The following is a 21,353-nucleotide window of genomic DNA, read 5'->3' on the forward strand; positions in this document are numbered from 1 at the left end:
TGAGACAATCTTTTGTCAAATGTGGTCCTCCACACTGCTCACAACTAATTCTTATTGAGTAGATATCTTTAGTCATCTTTTCCATTCGTCTCTCAACAGCATCTATCTTTGCAGAAATGGAATCTAAGTCATGGCTAGAATCGGCTCTAGCTGTTTTAGATGATCTAACGATATCTTTTTCTTGATGCCACTCATGTGAGTGGGAAGCAGTGTTATAAATAATTTTGTAAGCGTCAGTTGCGGTTTTCTTCATAATGGAACCACCAGCTGCTATATCTATGTCTTTTCTTGTAGTGATGTCGCATACTTGGTAGAATATTTGTACTATTTGACAGGTGTATAAACCATGTTGAGGACATCCTCTCAATAACTTTCCAAATCTTGTCCACGCTTCATATAGAGTTTCATTTGGCTTTTGTGTGAACGTAACAATTTCTCCTTGAAGTCTCACGGCTTTAGATGCCGGAAAGAATTGTTTAAGAAATTTTTCAACTAAGACGTCCCATGTATCAATCACCCCTTCAGGTAACGATTCTAATCAATCTTTGGCTTCTCCCTTTAAAGTCCAGGGAAATAATATGAGATATATCTGTTCATCCTCCACTTCTCTGATTTTAAATAGTGTACAGATCCTATTAAAAGTACGAAGATGTTCATTTGGATCTTCCTTCGACGCACCACTAAATTGGAATTGATTAGTCACCATGTGTAGGATTTGTCCTTTGATTTCATAATCTGGCGCATTAATGTCTGGTTGAGTAATTGCGTGACCTTGGCTAGTGCGTTTAGATCTCATTCGGTCTTCAATACTTAGAGGTTCCAGATTTTCCATGATTGAATTTGTTGAATCTGAATCACTAGAGGATTCTGATTTAATGGGTTGTTCCTCGACAATCTCCGTTTGAATGATTGGTGGTTCCGGAGGAAAGATTAGTGGTTCAGGATCTCTGAATTGTCCCTGAATATCCTCCGGATTCTCAATTGTGAGGTCGGGTTCAAAAAATGGATTATCGGAAATTTGAATTGGAGTACTTGGTTGACTAGATGACGATTCTAAAGAAAAATCAACGGCGACAATATTGGCTAGATGTTTTGATCGAGTTACAGGTGGTGAACGTATAAAAGGTGGTGAACGTTTTGCTCGGTGCATTCACTGAATATCCTATTAGTTATAAAAGATAAAAATTATAGAAGTTATCAAATTAATAGACTTTTCTGATTTTGCCCACGTTTCGAATAACCAATAGATGCAGCAGGTAGCCAGGACCCTTTAAATCGGAAGCCCACAACTCGCCACTAACAAATCCAACTATTATTACGAACCAGAAAACTTTGGATGTCTTATTAATTTAACTGCTTAAAATAATTTTTCGTTGAAATTTAAAGAAATTTTAGAGAAGAAATAGAAAATTCTATATCCTAAAAACTAGAGCGTTGAGAAATAAGAAAGAAAAAGAGCGCGTCAAAAAACGTCGAAAAATAATAAAAAGAACGTAGCGCGTCGAAACTTAAAAGTCTAAAAACTAAGAATTAAAAGTTGCGTCTAAAAATATTAAAGCTTAAAAGGAATTCTATATCCAAAACGGTAATAACTTAAAGAGTACTAAAATTTATAAAACGGCGTCACAAAATTCTAAAGCACCTAAATCTTAGTCTAAAGAAAAAGCACTTAAGGGATTTTACGGCAAAGCCTAAAAAAATCTAGAAATTAAAAAAAAAACTATGGCAAAAACTATGACTTAAAACTAAATACGAACGAAAAATACAAATATTACGCTAAAATAAATAAAAATATAAAATATAAAAATAAACTTAAAGTTGTAAAAAGTACAATTTTTATAAAAATATTATTTTTATATTATTTATTTTATAAAACTATTAATTTTATATATTAATTAAAACTAGATTAAAACTAAATAATACAAAATAAAACTAAAAACTAAATTAAATAATTAACTAATTAACCCTAATTAAGGTTTATAATAATAAATATAATAAATATTCCGTAATTATTGCTGTTGGTCAGTCTAACCTGGCGTGTCAGATAAGGCCATGCAAACGCATAGATATCCCGTTATATTTACATGCGGTCGCAGGGAGTAGGGTTTCGGGCCAGACTTTGGGCTGCTACAGTACTAGGCCGAGAACTTTTTATATATATATTTTTTTCTATTTTTAATATAATGTTTTATAATTTATAGATTTTTTATATAAAATAAATAAAAAATTAAATTTTAAAAACTAAAATAGAAATAAAAATACTTTATAATTTATGTATTTTAAACAACTCTTAGAAATATATACTTTATTTTTCTTTCTTTTTTTATATTTTTGTATTTTTAATAATAATAACGTATTTTTACAAAACTAAATTAAAAATCTCTTTTTTTATATAGCGTTGCGCTTTCGGCGTTTTAGTGTCCCCGGCAGCGGCGCCAAAAATACTTGATGTGCGTAGAGGCGTATACAAAATAGTTATATATTTACTACGAAAAACTATTAAATACGATACAATTTTACACAAGTTATTTATTTATTTATAGAGTGGATATACCTAAACCTTGCTACAACACTTATAGGTAGTGTACCTAATCGTACAGTAGTGTAGTTTTTAGTAAGTCCGGTTCGTCCACAGGGAACTCACCAAGTTTAACGCTATATTTTTAAAAACTATATTTGTAAAAATATAAATATATATATATAAGTAGTATTATTATTATAAAAGGGGGTTTTTACCGTTTAATGACCGATTTGTCGATTTTAAAACTTTAGTCGCAGTAAAAACCTAATGTAAAATATAAAAATAACTTAATTTAAAGCGTAAATTAAATAACGATAATGAAATTGCGATGATAATAAATAAAGTTGTGATAATTAAAAAGTACGATAATTAAAAGTGCAATTAAATACAATGACAGTAAATAAAAGTGCGATAATTAAAGGTGCAATTAAATATGAAATAAAGAAATTATGCTTATTTAAACTTCCATAATCATGATGTTCGACGTGTTGTTTTTAGTTTAGTACCAGGGGTTAATTTCCCTTTGTCCTGGATTATTTGATATGTCCATACGGTTTTGTCCATAATAGTCCATCAGTTATAAATATAAAGTGCGAGAGTCTTCGTCAAATTATCCTTATACCCGAAGTCAAATATTCCAACTAATTGGGGATTCGAATTGTAACAAGGTCTTAATACTTTGTTTAATGAATACACCAGGTTATCGACTGCGTGTAGTCCAAAGTTTTACTACTTTGTTAATAATTACACCAATTACCCTTGAATGTAATCCACCCATGTTTCAATTAATCCATTAACTATTAATCCAGTTCCGTGTCCGGTAAAATGAACAATTATTGGTATTTATAGATATCCCGCCCACCGTACCCAGTCAAGCGTATGTGGTTATATATAAATACGTCAAATTATAAGCCTATATATTAAATTAACAAGGTATCATTTAGTTAATATAAAGCCCATTAATAGCCCATAGTCTAATTTCCACAAGTGTCGTTCTTTTATCCAAACCCCAATTATGGTACAAAGCCCAATTACCCAATTTTAATCTTTAGCCCAACATCACGATTACTTCGGCTTAAATAAGCATAATAATAACTTAGCTACGAGACATTAATTTAAAAAGGTTGAACATAACTTACAATGATTAAAAATAGCCTTGCGTTACACGGACAAAATTTCGACTTACAGCCTTACAACATTCGCTAACATTCCCTTATTATTAAAATTAAAATTAAAATTAAAATTAAAATTATAATATAAATATATATATATATATATATATTACGTGAGATAGATAGAAAGAAAAAGATGTGTTTTGCTCGTTCACCAAACTGCTTTTTATAGGGATGTGGCCTGACTTCTGCTGCCATGCGATCGCATGGATATTACTCTTCCAGGCCATGCGATCGCATGGCCTACTTTTCCAGCTCGCACAGGCTTGTTTTCTTTCTTGCCGACGGTATTTAATAATAATATAATATATAAATAATTTATAGAATTATTTAAATATTATATTATATTTGTGTGCATAGTTGACTTGTAATTTTTAGTCCGTTGCGTCGAGCGTTGAGAGTTGACTTTGGTCCCGGTTCCGGATTTTCGAACGTCCTTGCGTACAATTTAATATCTTGTATTTTGCGTTTTGCGGCTTGTACTCTTGTAATTTTGAGACGTTTCCCATCAATAATTTGAACCTCTTGGATTGTACTTTGTACTTTTGAGCTTTTTGGTCGTTTGCGTCTTCAATTGGTCGAATCTGTCTTTTGTTTTCACCTTTTATTATTTAAATGAATATCACTTGTAAATAGAACAATTGCAACTAAAAGCTTGTCTTTCTTGAGGGATAATGCTATGAAATATATGTTCGTTTTTAGCATTATCAAATATTCCCACACTTGAGCGTTGCTTGTCCTCAAGCAATATAGGCTTGAAATAAAAATACTAGAATCACTTCTTTATTATTCACACTTTGTACATCAGTGATTTCTATACGGTGGTATGAACAATGGTAGTAACGATGTGGTTTACAGTCCCACATGACTATAAAAAATTAGATCCTTTAGGAAATTGGATCTTTATGAAAACATTTGATCTTTTTGAAAATTTAATCTAGCTTTTACCCTAGATAAGTTTTTCGGAATAACCCTTCACCGGTGTTTGCAAAATGTTTTTGTGGGTTTCAGAATTGAAAATTTTGGTTCAAAACTTATGGTTTTGTGTCACCCACTTGCTAATCTCGTATTAGGAAAGCAACACATCCAGTTTACTTGCTCCGTATATTACATTTCGGTAAACTACCATCCGGTTGTAAAGGAAACCGTTGAACAAGCAACTGTTAAGGCAATGTCCCCTGACATGCTTTTAATTATGGTCTATATCGTGTCGGATGCAATTGCTATCCTTTGTAGGAGCAATAGTAAAGCTCACCCTATAATTTTTTGGTCTAGCACAAGGTCCTGTCTTTGACCATGCTATGCAACCACCGTTCTTACGGTTGACACCCGATTTGGTTCAGGTGACCTAATGAATTCCAGGTGAATTCCTAGGATTTTACGTTCAATGGTAATGAACGCATTAAAAATGGGTTTTCAGAAAACAAATAGGTTTTAATTTGATCAAAATATTTTCTCGTTCAAGCTCGAGTTTAGATATCATTGAATTCTATGAGTTTGTAATTCTCAATCTTTAAATTCAATCTCAAGGATTGAGTAATATCAGTCTTAAAAGCTGATTTTTGATCTTTAAGGAGATTATCCTTTCTGGGGATCTGATTCATTAGTCTTATCAAGCTAATTTGCACGGCGCCCTCCCCATTTTACGAGACAGATCCTCTCATGGTTAGAATAAGTCTGACCACTTGGCGACCCTGTTTGATGCTGAGGTCTGTGGATTTCCAGCAGATTTTCGAGAAAACTTTTCAAGGATTTTCGTAGACTCTACAACTGGTCTGGACGACAACTTCCTGACCTAAATCAAGAAGCGCGTGTCTTTTTCGGAAGACTTTACTTCCTTTTAATGATGGAATTGATTCATAGTGCAAATCCATCTTTCTTTCAAATATATTACAGTAAATCGGGTAAAACTAATTAAAATCGTCCAAAACAAAAGTATCTTTAGCTATTTGTACATAAATATGTGATATATGTTTTAAATAACTTGGTAAATTTTGTTCACACTTGACTTTTATTTTCCTTTCTTTGCTTTTTTTATTGTCCTCTATTCCATTTTAAATGAATTCTAACATTTTGGGTTGTTTCTCAATTTATGTCCTTTCCGAGGTAACAATAATTTTGGTGTTAACACCTATTTTTATCGTTCATAAATATCTATAAACATGATTTTGAATTCATTTATTTGAAAATTTTGAAAAATTTTACTAGAATTGGGTAGTCAGTATATAAGACTAGGGCTGTTCTTTATTATCAGAGAGTACTAGATTCTAATACAACTACTGCGTTACTAGTATTTTTAATGGTAACCAAGTGTTTAAGTCAAAATTTTTTAAAAATCCGAAAGAATTTAACCCTTCCCACACTTAAGATCTTGCAATGCCCTCATTTGCAAGAAATCAGTAACAATTTAAATTATTGAGGGTGATTAGCGTAGAAAAATGATGAAATTTTACCAAAGTTTCCAAACATATTGGCGTTTGTTTGCTGAATGATAAATGGTGCACATCATTTGTTCATTCCGTTTTGTTGTTACATCACATTTGTTTTTCGTTTTGTCGTCAAAATTAGTAGCTTTTGCTGAACTTAATGTCAGTCTTTAAAAATGCGCTGTTTTACCCTGTTGTGTACAATTGACAATATACATACATACAAATAATAACATGCATGGTAATTTGAAATGGGACTTTAAAATCCCACTTTCAAATCAAAAATGAAATATTAGTACAACATAATAAAAATATTAAACATTACATTAATGTATCACAATATCATATGTTTAAACATAAATAAATAAAAATCATAAAAAGATAAAAATCATAAAAATCACCAACAGGAACTATATCAATCTGGATAGGGGTTCCAGTTCATGTCGTCGGTCGGGTTCCATGGTTGGTGATAGGTGTACTGGTAGGCCTGGTTAGGGTCGTAGAGAGTATATGGTGGTCTCATCTCGGGCTGGTGTGGAGGATAGTAAGCGGGTCGGGTCGGTACGTAGTGATCCTAAGGTGATAGCCGACTCATGATCTGACGCTGATGATAGTCCCATCTATCATGCTGTCGTTGCCTAGAATGCTCGTACTCATTCCGGGCTTGCCACTGCTCGTACCGTCTATGTCTCTCCTCGTTTGTCATTTCTACCTCATCTACACGCTGGTAGACGTCAGTCATAGCCTCCCTAATGACATCCCTAATGTCATCTGCTTCCTCCATTTCCTCATCTGAACCTCTCTCTACCTGAGGATGATTACCAACATATGGTATTGCCTGATTGCGTCTGCTCTTTAATACCTTAGCACCCTGATAGACCCTCAATCCTAAAGGCTCAACCTGTTCTCTACATACCAAAAGTGGACCCCCTTGATCCCTATCTACACCCAAATACTCTCCAATGAGAGTAACAAAAATACCTCCTCCTATTATTCCCCCTTCCTGTATTCCTTCCACCATCTTAGACAAATAAAAACCAACACAGTAAGGGATATTAACAAAGCCTCTTGGGTCTCGAATACACTTTAGGTAAAATAAATCATGTAAGATCATTTTCTCCTTGTTGTGACCTCTCTGTGTAATCGAGTTAGCCAGAAATCTATGAATTATACGAAGTTCGGCTTTGTTAATATGTAAGTAGGTATATGTTCCTGCCCGCCCAAAAACATTAAAATCTGATATACACCTCCAGACGGCGTTAGCATCAAAATTCCTATCTACCCTTTCACCATGATAAAATAAATTTGTACAATTGGGTAATAGTAATTCAGCGGGCGTATATATCTGTAAAGCCCTGGCCATGTCCAGCATGGACATCCTGTACATCCTACGGCCAAGTATAAATCTAAGAAAACTCCTATCATCTAACCTATCTACATCCGCATTAAGTGAAATAGTACTCATAAGCTCAACGCACCATTCCTTATATACAGGCCTAGGAATGGTGAATAAACGTTCCCAATCAGGAAAATAAGAGCTGCCATACCTTTGGATCAAATGCTGTCTAACTGAGTTAACTAGTTGGACCCTTTCCAAAGGCTCCCAATCGATTACCCTTGGCACTTCTACATTTTTCGGTACCAATTTGAATTTGGTACTTTGATATGTTGGGTAATCTTTCCAGCTTCAATCAAATCTTAGGTTGGGATGCAACTGTTCTTCATGAATCATTGGGTGAGCTATTATCGGATGCATCGGAAATACTATGAAGGCATCAACATATTCTTGTTGCGGATCATAATAAGGTACGTGTTGATCAGGTGGTTGTTGTTGTTCCTGTTGTTGCTCCGGTTCAGGTTCATATTGCATTTCTGGTTCAGGCTCTGGAGCAGGTTGTCTAGATGATGATGATGCACCATCAGTATCGGTATTTTTCTGCAAAACACATTAAACACAAAATTTTTGCATCCAAATATGCATTAGTGTTAGCAAAATAACAACTTGAAACAATTACAATAACATGTTTAATCAAAATTAAACTTATACACATTTTCACAATTTTAACAATTCTACACTTTTTCAAATAAGCATATATGAAAATGTTTACAAAGTTCATATGCATTTAACTCAAATAACATGTTAAAACAACCATTACTAGCAATTAAACAAGTTTCAAGTGGCATTTATATCAATTTAATCAAGTTCATGAATTTTAGACCTAAAAAGTCCACTTTAATTCTCAAAAATCATGTTTAGGATCAAAGTTTGGATCATTTAGCTACCTAAACATGTTACACTACTTAATTTAGCAATAATTCATGACAAAAATTGGCCAAAACCTGTTTATATCAAAAAGCCCCAAATTGCTCAAGAACACAAACCCTAGATTCCTAAAAAATTTAAAGTTTTTGGCTTCAAATCATGTTAAATAGCATCAATCTAGGTTATACATGCATAATATACTAACAATTTAACTCTAATTACACTTGAAATTAACAAAATCAAATTAAGTAAAATATTGGTAAATATCACAAAAATTAGAAAATTTATGAGTTTAAGGGAGTAATTTTTACCTTCTTGTTGAAAAATCCGAATCCAGACATGATTAGAGCAAAAAATTTGATGAATTATGGTGAAAAATTTCGAATTTTTGAGGTGTTTTTGAGAGGGTTTCGTGTATATGTGTGTGTTAGAGTGGAGACAGAACAGCTCGACTGGATATTTGATACCTGCCCAGTTTTTTCCTCCCATGCGATCGCATGGCTTTACAGGCCAAACCCCATGCGATCGCATGGGGTCCGGGTACTGTTTTTTTTTTTATATAAAAACCTTATACTTTTTTTAAAACAAATAATTAATTAAAAATTAAAATTTTGTTTCTTTTTAGGATGAGGGCGTTTCGGATCGTTGTCCTAGTCCGTCCCTCGACAAAATTTTAAAAATTTGTCATTTTTAAGCGCGGTTTTAAAAGCAAAGATTTTTGGGTTTTTTTTAATGTTTTTGGCATACTTTAATTCAATAAGATTAAAAATAATGATAATAAAAATTCTCGTCCCTCCCTTGGGTAGAGCAATTTCGGTTCAACGACCTAGTTTTCAACTCACGACGAATTTTAAAAATCATATTTTTAACTTAACGAAATAAAGTTAATTTTTGTTTTTAAATTCACACCAAACTTAAATTTAAAATGCATAAAATTAAAAATTCATATTTTTAAAAAAAATTCACACCAAACTTAAATTTAAAATGAATAAAATTAAAAATTCATATTATAAAGAAATTCACACCAAATTTATATTATATTTTTATTTTTATACATACAACTTATATTAAAAATATTAATTTTTCAAATATTTACAAACTTAATTATATTGATTTTAAAAAGTTTATAATAATAATAATTTAATATTAATTTTACAAACAAAGTAAAAATAAAATTAAATATCTTTTTGGTCTTTTATCCCACTTTAATCAATCAAATATTATCAAAAATATACGCCCCTCTTTTCGGTAAAGTAATTTCGGTTCCATATCCTAGTTTTACTCCTGACGAATTTCTGAAATATTTTGGGTTGATTGATTAAAGATATTTATAACTTAAGAATAAACGGTAAATTTCGCAGTGATGTAATAAATATTTGTATGATATCAATAATTTCGGTTACGCATACCTAATTTTATTGAATACCAATTTAATACTTTATAGCGAACGATTCAGCGTTTATTATCAAAAGGTTAAAAGCAATAAAAATAAAAATAGAAACTGTACATACTTACCTGTGAGAAAGAATTCTCAGAGACCTGCTTTAGCCGACTCATATGAGAGTCATGTGATTTGGTTCTCCATAGCTACGTAAGCATAACGTCGAATCTTCAATATCTTTTCTTCTAAACATATAAACGGTCCTTCTCTGCATAGAGTAACAAATTCGGTGTTTGAATATGTTTGATTATTTGAACATTTACCTTCGTGTGACCATTTTCTGCATTTATAACATCTTTCAAGGTGTCGTGCTCTTCTTTTTGTTGCGGATTTAGATTTTCCTTTACCAAAATGTATCTTATGATGATCTTTTCTGAGTTCTTTTCTTACTCCGTCCATTTTGGCTCTTATGAATAATATCAGTTCACTCGAAAGTCTGTCATTATTACGTTCAGTAATCATAGCGTGTAGCATTAGACCATGGTTCAGATCAAAGGAATTCTTCATCTCGTAAAACCTAAAAAAATAAAAATTTAGAATGGGGGGAGAAGACTAGTTCTTTAGGGTCTGCTAGGGAAAGACCATTCGGATTCCATTCTCGGAAACTACACGAAAACAGAATATCTAACTCTAACAGAAATATATATTGCCCTAAAAAGATTCGAACCTTCCCACACTTAGTTAGCTGTGGTGTCGAAATTGTGATTAACTTCATCTTCAACTTCCATTAGATTATCTATGTAATGTTTAACTCTGTGACCATTAACTTTAAATTCAATCCCATTTAAATTTATTAATTCTACTGTTCCGTATGAGAAAACTCTTTTGACTATGAATGGTCCAGACCATCTTGATTTCAATTTTCCAGGAAATAGCTTGAATTGTGAATTGAAAAGAAGAACTTTGTCTCCTTCTTTGAATTCTTTTGAACTTCTGATTCTTTTATCATGCCATTTCTTCGTTCTTTCCTTATAGATTAACGAATTTTCATATGCTTCATGTCTTAATTCTTCTAATTCATTTAGTTGACTTAACCGTAGACGTCCAGCTTCATGTAAATCAAGATTACATGTCTTCAAAGCCCAAAATGCTTTGTGTTCAATTTCTACTGGAAGATGACATGCTTTTCCGTAAACGAGTCTAAAAGGTGTGGTTCCAATTGGAGTTTTGTAGGCTGTTCTAAAAGCCCAGAGTGCATCCTCCAATTTCATGGACCATTCCTTCGGATTTGATCCTACGGTTTTCTCTAGATACGTTTTAAAGCTCGGTTGGTATTTTCTACTTGTCCACTTGTTTGTGGATGATAAGCAGTTGAGATTTTATGAGTTACTCCATATCTTTTGAGAACTTTCTCAAGTTGATTGTTACAAAAATGAGTACCCTGATCACTTATTAAAGCTTTCGGTGTTCCAAACCTAGCAAAAAGACGTTTTAAAAAGTTGACTACAACTCGTGCATCGTTAGTTGGGAGAGCTTGTGCTTCCACCCATTTTGATACATAATCAATGGCAACAAGAATGTAGAGATTATTATGAGATTTTGGAAATGGACCCATAAAGTCAATACCCCAAACGTCAAATACTTCACATACTTGAATGACATTTTGTGGCATTTCATCACGTTGACTTATTTTTCCGGCCCTTTTACATGCATCACAGGATTTGAAAAGAAGGTGTGCATCTTTGAAAATTGTAGGCCAATAGAATCCAGCATCGTAAAATTTTCTTGCTGTGAGCTGAGGCCCATAATGCCCTCCTGTTGGTCCTGTGTGACAATGGTTTAAAATTTGACTGGCTTCATCCCCAAATACACAACGGCGTATTATTCCATCGGGACAACTTTTAAACAAATGTGGATCTTCCCAGAAATAGTGTTTTATATCACTAAAGAATTTCTTTCGTTTTTGGTACGACAACCCTTTTTCAAGGAATCCACATACTAAGTAGTTTGCATAGTCTGCAAACCATGAAATTTCATTATAATCTATCTTCAATAGATATTCATCAAGGAAGTTATCTTGTATGGCCGATTCATTTAGAACTTCTAATTCGAAATTTTCAAGACGAGAAAGATGATCGGCGGCGAGATTTTCTGCTCCCTTTTTATCTCGAATTTCAATATCGAACTCTTGTAAGAGTAAGATCCAACGGATTAATCTTGGTTTAGCATCTTGTTTCGAAAATAGATATCTAAGAGCAGAATGGTCAGTATAGACCACCGTTTTAGCTAGAACGAGATATGAATGACTTTTATCAAAAGCAAAGACAATAGCAAGGAGTTCTTTTTCAGTGGTTGTGTAATTTGTTTGTGCTCCTTGTAACGTCTTACTAGCATAATAAATAGGTTGAAATCGTTTTTCAATCCTTTGTCCTAAAACGGCTCCCATTGCAAAATCACTTGCATTGCACATTAGTTCAAAAGGTAGATTCCAATTTGGAGTTATTATGATCGGCGCATTAGTGAGTTTTTCTTTAAGAATATTAAAAGATTTGATGCATTCATCTGAAAAGATGAATGGAGCATCCTTTTCTAGGAGTTTATTCATAGGAGTGGCAATTTTAGAAAAATATTTTATGAAACATCGGTAAAAACCGGCATGCCCTAGAAAACTCCTAACTCCTCTAACATTGGTGGGATGTGGAAGTTTAGCAATTACATCTACTTTAGCTCTATCCACTTTAATTCCTTCCTTTGAAATTTTATGTCCAAGAACGATGCCTTCTTTAACCATGAAATGGCATTTCTCCCAATTAAGTACTAGATTTGATTGTTCGCATCTAATAAGCATTCGTTCAAGATTAACTAGACATGATTCAAAAGTATCACCGAAGACTGAAAAGTCATCCATGAAAACTTCCATGCATTCTTCTATCATGTCGTGAAAAATCGCCATCATGCACCTTTGAAAGGTTGCTGGGGTGTTGCAAAGTCCAAATGGCATGCGTTTGTAAGCAAAAGTACCATAAGGGCACGTGAATGTGGTTTTCTCTTGGTCCTCGGGTGCGATTGGAATTTGAAAGTATCTGGAGAAACCATCAAGAAAACAATAGTAACTATTCCCGGCTAATCTTTCTAACATTTGATCAATGAAAGGTAAGGGAAAGTGATCTTTTCTGGTGGTGTCATTTAATTTTCTATAATCAATACAAACACACCATCCTGTTACAGTCCTAGTAGGAATAAGCTCATTTTTCTCATTTGTGATGACAGTCATGCTACCCTTCTTAGGTACGCATTGAACTGGGCTTACCCATGGACTACCAGATATTGGATAAATTAAACCTGCATCTAGCAGTTTAATAATTTCTTTCTTAACAACATCTTGCATATTAGGATTTAGTCTTCGTTGGCGTTGCACATACGTTTTATGACCTTCTTCCATAAGGATTTTATGTGTGCAATACGAAGGACTTATTCCTTTAATATCATGAATCTTCCATGCAATAGCTGGTTTATGAGCTTTTAGCACAGAAATGAGTTGAGATTTTTTTTATTTTCCGTAAGAGAAGACGATATTATTACAGGTAATTCAGATTCACCATGTAAATAAGCATATTCCAAATGGTTTGGAAGTGGCTTTAACTCTAATTTCGGTCATTCTTCTATCGATGATTTATATAAATTCTGTCTTCCTCTTTTAACATTTGAATTTCTTCTGTTGTTGGTACATATCCATTAGCCATAAGTGTAGCTAACATTTCAGTTTCATCAATTAGTTCAGTTCCTTCTCCTAAAGAACATTCTCCTGTTCCTTGTAATTCTGGAAATTCTTCTAACAATTCTGCATGTGAATCTATAGTTTGAATATAATAACATGTATCATCTGCAGATTGCAGTTGTTGCATGGCTCTATCAACTGAAAAGGTAACACTTTCGTCCTCTATACTTAGGGTCAGTTTCTTACCAAACACGTCTATTATTGCTTTGGCCGTGTTTAAGAATGGTCTTCCTAATATGAGAGGTACTCGAGAATCTTCTTCAATGTCCAGAATAACAAAATCTACTGGAAATACAAAAGTACCAACTTTAACTAGCATGTTCTCCATTATCCCTCTAAGATATATTACTGATCGATCGGCTAGTTGTATGCTTATTCGTGTTGGTTTCAATTCTCCAAGGTCTAGTTTAACGTATAGTGAATACGGCATTAAATTTATACTAGCACCTAAGTCTGCCAATGCTTCTATTGAACTAAGACTACCTAGAAAACATGGAATTGTGAAACTTCCTGGATCTGCTAATTTTTCTGGTATCTTATTCAACAGTACTGCAGAACAATTAGCATTCATAGTAACAGCCAAGAGTTCTTCCATTTTCTTTCTATTTGTGATTAGATCTTTCTGAAATTTAGCATATCTAGGCATTCCTGAAATCACATCAATGAAAGGAAGATTAATATTTATTTGTTTAAACATATCCAGGAATTTGGATTACTCGGCTTCAAGTCTCTCTTTTCTCATTTTTCTCGGGTAAGGAAGTGGTGGTTGGTATGGTTTAACATAAGATTTAGCCTTAACTGTGTTATCTTCATTAACCTTTTCAACTACCGGTTCTTTTTCCTTTTCTTGCTCAGATTGTGGTTCTTGTGGAGTAGGAATAGAGTCATCAGAAATTTTAGGTATTTCAGGTGGTTTAAGTGTAATACCACTTCTTGTGGTAATGGCTTTAGCTATTTCATTCCGGGGGTTAGCATTTGTATCACTAGGTAGACTTCTCGGTTTTCTTTCACCTATTAACTTTGCTAGGTTGCTCACTTCTTGTTCCAAATTTTGAATAGAAGCTTGTTGATTTCTAAATGCTTGAGCATTTTGTTCATTGGTTTGTTTCTGAGATGTGAAAAACTGCGTTTGAGATTCAACTAGCTTCGACATCATATCTTATAAATTTGGCTTTTTATCATCGGTTTGTGGTGGTTTGTTTTGAAAATTATTTCTTTGCTGATTGTAAGTATTATTGGATACTTGCTGATTGCTAGGACCTTGTTGGTTGTTGTATGGAACATTTCGGTTATAATTCTGATTTTGATTGAAGATCGGTCTTGGCGGTTGATAATTATTCTGATAATTATTTCCAGGCCTTTGGTTTAGATATGAAATATTCTCTCTTTGTTCCATTGTTTGTTCAATACTGAGACAATCTTTTGTCAAATGTGGTCCTCTACACTGCTCACAACTAATTCTTATTGAGTGGATATCTTTAGTCATCTTTTCCATTCGTCTCTCGACAGCATCTATCTTTGTGGAAATGGAATCTAAGTCATGGCTAGAATCGGCTCTAGCTGCTTTAGATGATCTAACGATATCTTTTTCTTGATGCCACTCATGTGAGTGGGAAGCAGTGTTATCAATAATTTTGTAAGCGTCAGTTGCGATTTTCTTCATAATGGAACCACCAGCTGCTATATCTATCTCTTTTCTTGTAGTGATGTCGCATCCTTGGTAGAATATTTGTACTATTTGACAAGTGTCTAAACCATGTTGAGGACATCCTCTCAATAACTTTTCAAATCTTGTCCACGCTTCATATAGAGTTTCATTTGGCTTTTGTGTGAACATAACAATTTCTCCTTGAAGTCTCACGGCTTTAGATGCCGGAAAGAATTGTTTAAGAAAATTTTCAACTAAGACGTCCCATGTATCAATCGCCCCTTCAGGTAACGATTCTAACAAATCTTTGGCTTCTCCCTTTAAAGTCCAGGGAAATAACATGAGATATATCTGTTCATCCTCCACTTCTATGATTTTAAATAGTGTACAGATCCTATTAAAAGTACGAAGATGTTCATTTGGATCTTCCTTCGGCGCACCACTAAATTGGAATTGATTAGTCACCATGTGTAGGATTTGTCCTTTGATTTCATAATCTGGCGCATTAATGTCTGGTTGAGTAATTGCGTGACCTTGGCCAGTGCGTTTAGCTCTCATTCGGTCTTCCATACTTAGAGGTTCCAGATTTTCCATGATTGAATTTGTTGAATCTGAATCACTAGAGGATTCTGATTTAATGGGTTGTTCCTCAACAATCTCCGTTTGAATGATTGGTGGTTCCGGAGGAAAGATTAGTGGTTCAGGATCTCTGAATTGTCCCTGAATATCCTCCGGATTCTCAATTGTGAGGTCGGGTTCAAAAAATGGATTATCGGAAATTTGAATTGGAGTACTTGGTTGACTAGATGACGATTCAAAAGAAAAATCAACGGCGACAATATTGGCTGGATGTCTTGATCGAGTTACAGGTGGTGAACGTATAAAAGGTGGTGAACGTTTTGCTCGGTGCATTCACTGAATATCCTATTAGTTATAAAAGATAAAAATTATATAAGTTATCAAATTAATAGACTTTTCTAATTTTGCCCACGTTTCGAATAGCCAATAGATGCAGTAGGTAGCCAGGACCCTTTAAATCGGAAGCCCACAACTCGCCACTAACAAATCCAACTATTACTACGAACCAGAAAATTTTGGATGTCTTATTAATTTAACTGCTTAAAATAATTTTTCGTTGAAATTTAAAGAAATTTTAGAGAAGAAATAGAAAATTCTATGTCCTAAAAACTAGAGCGTCGAGAAATAAGAAAGAAAAAGAGCGCGTCGAAAAACGTCGAAAAATAGATGGTCGAAAAATAATAAAAAGAACGTAGCGCGTCGAAACTTAAAAGTCTAAAAACTAAGAATTAAAAGTTGCGTCTAAAAATATTAAAGCTTAAAAGGAATTCTATATCCAAAACGGTAATAAATTAAAGAGTACTAAAATTTATAAAACGGCGTCTCAAAATTCTAAAGCACCTAAATCTTAGTCTAAAGAAAAAGCACTTAAAGGATTTTACGGCAAAGCCTAAAAAAATCTTGACATAAAAAAAAAAACTATGGCAAAAACTATGACTTAAAACTAAATACGAACGAAAAATACAAATATTACGCTAAAATAAATAAAAAGATAAAATATAAAAATAAACTTAAAGTTGTAAAAAGTACAATTTTTATAAAAATATTATTTTTATATTATTTATTTTATAAAACTATTAATTTTATATATTAATTAAAACTAGATTAAAACTAAATAATACAAAATAAAACTAAAAGCTAAATTAAATAATTAACGAATTAACCCTAATTAGGGTTTATAATAATAAATATAATAAATACTCCGTAATTATTGCTGTTGGTCAGTCAAACCTGGCGTGTCAGATAAGGCCATGCGATCGCATTGATATCCCGTTATATTTTCATGCGGTCGCATGGAGTAGGGTTTCGGGCCAGACTTTGGGCTGCTACAGTACTAGGCCGAGAACTTTTTATATTTTTTTTCTGTTTTTAATATTCTGTTTTATAATTTATAGATTTTTTATATAAAATAAATAAAAATTTAAATTTTAAAAACTAAAATAGAAATAAAAATACTTTATAATTATGTATTTTAAACAACTCTTAGAAATATATACTTTATTTTTCTTTTTTTTTATACTTTTGTATTTTTAATAATAATAACAACGTATTTTTACAAAACTAAATTAAAAATCTCTTTTTTTTATATATCGTTGCGCTTTTGGCGTTTTAGTGTCCCCGGCAGCGGCGCCAAAAATACTTAATGTGCGTAGAGGTGTATACAAAATAGTTATATATTTACTAAGAAAAACTATTAAATACGATACAATTTTACACAAGTTATTTATTTATTTATAGAGTGGATATACCTAAACCTTGCTACAACACTTATAGGCAGTGTACCTAATCGTACAGTAGTGTAGTTTTTAGTAAGTCCGGTTCGTCCACAGGGAACTCGCCAAGTTTAACGCTATATTTTTAAAAACTATATATATATATATATATATATATATATATATATATATATATATATATATATATATATATATATATATATATATATATATATATATATATATATATATATATATATATATATATATATATATATATATATATAAAAGTAGTATTATTATTATAAAAGGGGGTTTTTACCGTTTAATGACCGGTTTGTCAATTTTAAAACTTTAGTCGCAGTTAAAACCTAATGTAAAATATAAAAATAACTTAATTTAAAGCGTAAATTAAATAACGATAATGAAATTGCGATGATAAAAAATAAAGTTGCGATAATTAAAAAGTACGATAATTAAAAGTGCAATTAAATACAATGACAGTAAATAAAAGTGCGATAATTAAAAATGCAATTAAATATGAAATAAAGAAATTATGCTTATTTAAACTTCCGTAATCATGATGTTCGACGTGTTGTTTTTAGTTTAGTACCAGGGATTAATTGTCCTTTGTCCTGGATTATTTGATATGTCCATACGGTTTTGTCCATAATAGTCCATCAGTCATAAATATAAAGTGCGAGAGTCTTCGTCAAATTATCCTTATATCCGAAGTCAAATATTCCAACTAATTGGGGATTCGAATTGTAACAAGGTCTTAATACTTTGTTTAATGAATACACCAGGTTATCGACTGCGTGTAGTCCAAGGTTTTACTACTTTGTTAACAATTACACCAATTACCCTTGAATGTAATCCACCCCTGTTTCAACTAATCCATTAACTATTAATCTAGTTCCGTGTCCGGTAAAATGAACAATTATTGGTATTTATAGATATCCCTCCCACCGTACCCAGTCAAGCGTATGTGGTTATATATAAATACGTCAAATTATAAGTCTATATATTAAATTAACAAGGTATCATTTAGTTAATATAAAGCCCATTAATAGCCCATAGTCTAATTTCCACAAGTGTCGTTCATTTATCCAAACCCCAATTATGGTATAAAGCCCAATTACCCAATTTTAATATTTAGCCCAACATCACGATTACTTCGGCTTAAATAAGCATAATAATAACTTAGCTACGAGACATTAATTTAAAAAGGTTGAACATAACTTACAATGATTAAAAATAGCGTTGCGTTACACGGACAGAATTTCGACTTACACCCTTACAACATTCGCTAACATTCCCTTATTATTAAAATTAAAATTAAAATTAAAATTATAATATATATATATATATATATATATATATATATATATATATATATATATATATATATTACGTGAGATAGATAGAAAGAAAAAGATGTGTTTTGCTCGTTCACTAAACTGCTTTTTATAGGGATGTGGCCTGAATTCTGCTGCCATGCGATCGCATGGATATTACTCTTCCAGGCCATGCGATCGCTTGTAAATAGAACAATTGTAACTAAAAGCTTGTCTTTCTTGAGGGATAATGCTATGAAATATATGTTCATTTTTAGCATTATCAGCTGTACCTCTTCTAAGTAAGGCCATGGAACCCGGTCAGTGTTGATTAGTACACTGCACCATAAAGCGGTCTCAAACATTGCACCTGGTTGAGGGATTCTTAGTTAATTAAGGAACTGTTTGTTTAGACACATAAAGGATTGGACCGTTAGGATAACCGAACGTGTTCATGGAAGTTAGCTTGACTTGTCCATGATGTTCTTTATGGTTGAACTCTTTTTAAGGGCCTAACTATCTTTTAAAACCAATCACTAACGGAAGTATTGAAACACATCACATCTCTCGGATATGGTAAACACATCACACCTCTGCCTATTCATGAGCCAGCATTCCATAATCTCGACAGGATAACTGATGAAATCATAGTATGCACTTACTTTAACCTTATCTGAATTATGAATTTTATCACATTTCCTTTATCTGTCTTATAAATTAGAAAATCCCAAAAATTAAGTAACCACTACTCCTTCATAACTATCTTAGCTTAAATATAGGTTCGATTCTACTGATATCTCAAAAATACGACTCTAGGTCATACTTCCTTTACTCATACTAAGGAGTAGTACGATTTAGGCCCCGCTAAATATAAATTTAAAACAGTACCCCCTCTTGGTGGTTGATTCTGACATGTTGCGACCTAACGACACCACACAAATAAAACCGTCTGTTTCAGCCATATCAACCGCCTACGGCAGTTTTACAACGTATAGATCCCGAAAGATTACACAATTTTAAAAAATACGGTGACTAAATCGGAGCTACGAGTCAAAAGATACGATAGATCGAACATTTTAGCCAAAGACACAAAACAAAAAGCACCATGAACCGTCAATGGTGTTTGGTGCGTGGTGTGATTTTGTGAGGAAGGATGTCTTTTCGGAATCTAGATAACCTCGAATGGAAAGCACGTTCAGAGAGTCTTGCTCGCTCGGCCATTTTAGGATGATCTTGCGAATTTCAGCACAATCTGAAACCTAAGGTTATGCGCCGCTAAATGGTACTCCATCTAGCAGCGCATATTAATGATTTAAAAAAGCGTGTTTAATGAAGTGATATTAGATTCAAATCGATATGCGTTATACATAATTACATTGCGAGTGAAATAATAGGACTTAAAACAATATGTACCATGCTAAAAAGGGAATAATATGAATGAAATTCAAAACGGTCAAAATCGAAAAAAGGCAAAATTGAAGGCTTTCGAGGTCTCTTTTTGAAAAATATTTGTGACAAACCGCCTACGGCAGTTTTCCAACATGTAGATCCTGAAAAAATACACGATTTGAAAAAAAAGGGGACTAAATCGGAGCTACGAGTCAGAAGATACGATAGATCCAACATTTTGGCCAAAGACACCAAACACCAAGCACCACGGACCGTCAGTGGTGTTTGGTGCGTGGTGCGATTTTACGAGGAAATATGTCTTTTCGAAATCTAGACAACCTCGAATGGCAAGCACATTCAGAGAGTCTTTCTCATTCGGCCATTTTAGGGCGATCTTGAGAATTTCAGCACAATCTGAAATCGAAGGTTATGCGCCGCCAAATGGTACTCCATCTGGCGGCGCATACTAATGATTTAAAAAAACGTATTTAATGAAGTGTCATTAGATTCAAATTTATACCTGTTATAAATAATTACATTGCGAGTTAAATAATATGCCTTAAAACGATATATACCATGCTAAGTCATGCATACACAAAACTAATAATAAGATATAAATTGATAACGTTCAAAGAGAACATTAAAAATGAGTAAAATGTCTTTTTTTGGCATCCTAAGGACCTCGATGTCAAGACACTATCCAGGACTCTTGATGTTATGGTCGTTTTAGGGTGATCTCAAAAATTTCAGCACAATATGAAACCGAAGGTTATGCGCCACCAAATACTACTCCATCTGGCGGCGCATATGAATGATTTAAAAAAGCGTGTTTAATGAAGGGACATTATATTCAAATCTATATGCATTATACATAATTGCATTGCGAGTGAAATAATAGGCCTTAAAACAATCTGTACCATGCTAAGTCAAGCATACACAAAATGAATAATATGAATGAAATTCAAAACAGTCAAAATCGGAAAAAGAAAAAATTGAAGGCTTTCGAAGTCTCGTTTCGAAAAATAGATGGGACAAATAGACTATGGCAGTTTTCCAATGTATAGATCCCAAAAAAATACACAATTTGAAAAAAACGGTGACTAAATCGGAGCTACGAGTCAAAAGATACGATAGATCGAACATTTTA

At 33.0% G+C, this 21,353-nt stretch overlaps 2 non-coding genes across 2 annotated transcripts; both read left to right on the plus strand.

Annotated features, from left to right (window-relative positions):
* The first annotated feature begins 341 nt into the window (after positions 1 to 341).
* LOC139895146 (small nucleolar RNA R71) lies at positions 342 to 448 on the plus strand. Its single transcript, XR_011775611.1, has one exon. It is a non-coding gene; the product is annotated as a small nucleolar RNA R71 (small nucleolar RNA).
* A 14,844-nt stretch (positions 449 to 15,292) lies between these two features.
* LOC139894773 (small nucleolar RNA R71) lies at positions 15,293 to 15,399 on the plus strand. Its single transcript, XR_011775258.1, has one exon. It is a non-coding gene; the product is annotated as a small nucleolar RNA R71 (small nucleolar RNA).
* The last annotated feature ends 5,954 nt before the right edge of the window (positions 15,400 to 21,353 follow it).

Source organism: Rutidosis leptorrhynchoides, chromosome 2 (genome assembly GCF_046630445.1).
Source record: "Rutidosis leptorrhynchoides isolate AG116_Rl617_1_P2 chromosome 2, CSIRO_AGI_Rlap_v1, whole genome shotgun sequence".
Lineage (NCBI taxonomy): Eukaryota > Viridiplantae > Streptophyta > Magnoliopsida > Asterales > Asteraceae > Rutidosis > Rutidosis leptorrhynchoides.